The following is a 3,601-nucleotide window of genomic DNA, read 5'->3' as shown; positions in this document are numbered from 1 at the left end:
AAGATGGCAAACAAAGTTTTACTGTAAATCATGACAGAGATTTTTTTTTGTGTATTCCAAGCAACTGGATAATCGAGGCTATCTGCAGAGGGTCAAATTGTTATCCTTTCTTTCATGTCGAACACTTTTGCAGGCCTTTCAATAGCACAGTGTTTAATCCTCTTATTATCCTTTACTGAAATGGAGCCTCAGAAAATTTGAAGAGATGCTTTAGATTGTATATTGGATAGTAGGGGTATGAAAAAGCACGTTTTAAATTCTTGACAGTTTGTATATAGTGGGAATTAATGCGTATAGTATAAATAAAAAAGCACAAAGACTAAGCGTGACCATTTAACTCTCACTTGCTAATTTAGTTCTGCTTTTCCTCTTGCATGTGCACAAGTTACACAGAGAAAAAGCAGTGTGGACAGGTGGGTTTGCACCTTTCAGAACTGAACAGTGATGTCAAAAGTTTCCACTTTTAGCATTTGGGTTTGCCAGCCATTGTCTAAATCAGAGCATTTAGAAACTAAATGACACAGCTTTTGCTTTTCATCTTCAGCTTCAAACTACAATGCTTTCTGCATTTTTTTCCTTTTTTTTTTTTTAAGTAGTTACTAGTATTTTTATGTTCATTTGAATTTCCAACAAAAGCACTGATTTTCTACCTATGTACATTATGGACTGGTCTTTGTCAGAAGAGCCGTACTCATTTTGGCATGCAATAGATCTTAATGGAAAGCTACAGATAGGCTTATATAGATGAGTAACTTCAGGGGCTGAGACTCTTATGTTGTCATGGTGCAGCTAACAGGGTGAATGAACTGTTTCATGCTTCATCAACAATTAAGTTAATTAGCTCATTTGAAATTGCACTGCTTTGTTGCCAGGATGTTGGCAGAAACATCAAAAAGATGTGTTTACAAATGGTAGACTACAGGGTATATAACAGAAGCACCTTAACAGCAGACCATAAGTACTCAGTATCACAATAACTTTTATAATAGAATTATAGCAATACTTTTCATAAAGTATTTTCAATGCTTTCTCCATCTTTCATGCTGTCTTTCAATTTTAAATGAAGTAACTTATACTGACTTGCAAATCTTAGGTAGGTGTCACCCATGATAAATTTTTGTTTGTAAGTGCACTAAGTGGAATGTCAAAATAATGGCTTATTATTGGAGAAAACAGCACAGGATTTAAAAGAACCTGATTTACATAAGTTTGTATTAAAAGTAAAATGAAATCTCCCAAATTCAACGTAGTGTTCTAAGTATTATTTATACTAAGAATTTAAATTCATTTAACTCGAGCATTCTCCTTTTCAAGAAAAACTACATTTTCTAAATACGTCCATCCTTCTAGGCTATAGTGATGCTAATTCTGTGGGCAGACTTTGCACATCCATTATGTCAGGTCTCTTGTTATAATCCACAATCACTAAAACCATTTTGATTAAGGCGGTGTAGTGCTAGGTTTACAGATGCTCTTGCTTTCCTGAACCAAATAACCCTGGAAAATGTGAAAGCGGCATATAACATCTTGATAATACTGGTGCAGAGTCAATCAGGGTTTACAGCAGTGTCATGGCTTTTGTTCTACGCACCAGCAAAAAATGTTTGAGAACATTTTATTATTTCTTCTTTTAATTCAATTCTGCCTTCTATGCCCTTAAAACAAATAAGAAGTCACAGTGCTGAATAGGTGAGGTTGTTTATGAAATAGAAATATTCATTCCTTTTACACTAGTGTTAAGATGGAAATCAATACATAACCTTGCATTAGATTCTTTAGTACCTTTTCATGTTCACACTAATGCAAAATCCCCATTACAATTAAAAAACATTTTCTTTCAATTAAATATCAACTTTTAGTCCAAAGATTGACCATTTTTCCAACCCATTAACTTTATAGGGGATGACAGGACTAATGGCTGTAGTTTTCAAGGCTTTGCTCTTAGTCTGATCTTAGTTACGATGTTTTAGGTTCTCTGACTTGAAACAATATGATACCTGTGTTAAGAGAGTTAATGCAAGTATATTGTACCAAAATGAAATATTAATAAGGTACACTAACCCAGTCTAGTAGTCTGTATTTCTATAATATGCTTATGACAGCTTCGAAGAGTGCCTGGTTTATGAAGTGAACTCCAACTTCTTGTGCTCAGAAAATGGTTTACCTAGCAGCTTGATTTTAAAAAAAAAAATACTGTGCAGAGCATCTGAGAAGGAGGATTAAGACAGAAAACGCTGGCTTTGCTTCACTTTCCTAGTAATGGAAAGGATTTGGGGTGAAGTGACAAATAACTTGCAATAAATGACTTAAAGCCACAAAAGCTATTTTCACCTTAATTTTTGTTTATCCAATATGAATTGTTTTTATTTTTAAGATAATTTGAGGACATTGTGATTGTCTAGAATTCTTTTGAGATATTCTGAAAAACTAAAGAAGTTACACTCTGTGTGCTGTGGACTAGCTTCATATTTGGAAGCGTATGCATTGGTTTCAAGAAAGTATAGCCAATCTTCTCCGTAATACATTTCTGTATATATAGAAAAACCTAATCCTGTATCTTTCCTTTGATATTCTTCAGCTCTAGACACAAACCCATAGTTTATATTTTATGGAGCAATTTTCTGTCTTGACAAAATGGTGTTAGATTACAGTTGCTCATGCATGCAAGATCAGTTTTGACCATCCGGTGAAAACAACAGCTTTTGGCTTAAGAAAAACTACAAAATATAAAGACAGATCAGAAAAAGTTACGACATAACTGGAAAGAAGATGACAAGATGTAAACAAAATGCCAGGCACTGAAACAATTAGAAGAGTGCCAAAAATGCTTATGGAAATTCGAAATTTTACTGTGAAACAGGTGTTGACAGAAGCTAACCTAAGTGAGGAACCCAGCAGATCACTAAAAGCATTTAAGAGTAGTTCTTCATGATGTTTTTTTAAATGTCAGTGTGCAATAACATATGACAAAACTTCAGTGTATTTTGTCTGCAAAATTATGATTCCATTGGTCCTAAGTCAGTTCGAGTAGGAAGGATTTGACTTCTAGAGCTTAAACTGAAAGGTTTACAATAAAACATTCCAGCCAGCAGACAAGTGTTCTTTAACCTGCGTGCAGCAGACGCCAGCAAACATAACATAAGCTACAGTACAAAGACGGGTAATGTTTTCATCTATAGAGACAAGGAAAAAAAAAACCACGCTGGAGAAGATAGGCCAGCTTTCCAACAGATTGTGTTTATTTCTGGGGCGAGGGAGCACACTTTAAAGTCTACAGAGAATAGTGACCAAGCATCATTCTAAGGATGGCAAAAACAAAACCATAAAAAGAAATAACTTACTTAATGCAATGTAATTAGTGCCATATAAAACTTGCTGTCTTTTTTTTTCCCCTCTTCCAGCTGCAAAGTGCTACACAGAATTAACTTCTTTCTTACGTAGTGTGTATTGTCCGTTTTTGGGTTTTTTTTGTTGTCTTTGAGTAGGTGGTGTGGCTGTAAAATCATGACCTCAAGAATCTTCTTTGAACTTGTCAGAATGTTGTTTCTGTTGGTGACAGTGCCACCATCTCTCAAAACTAAGGCATCTGACATAATCAGCT

The 3,601-nt window shown here is 34.7% G+C and overlaps 1 protein-coding gene across 1 annotated transcript in view; it reads left to right on the top strand.

Annotated features, from left to right (window-relative positions):
• FOXP2 (forkhead box P2) overlaps positions 1 to 3,601 on the top strand; it is a 197,393-nt gene that overhangs the window by 144,257 nt on the left and 49,535 nt on the right.

This window comes from Egretta garzetta, unplaced genomic scaffold, assembly GCF_000687185.1.
Source record: "Egretta garzetta isolate BGI_Z169 unplaced genomic scaffold, ASM68718v1 scaffold169, whole genome shotgun sequence".
NCBI classification, from domain to species: Eukaryota; Metazoa; Chordata; class Aves; order Pelecaniformes; family Ardeidae; genus Egretta; species Egretta garzetta.
Note: the sequence above shows the minus strand (reverse complement) of the source record. Positions and strands in the feature narration are given on the sequence as shown.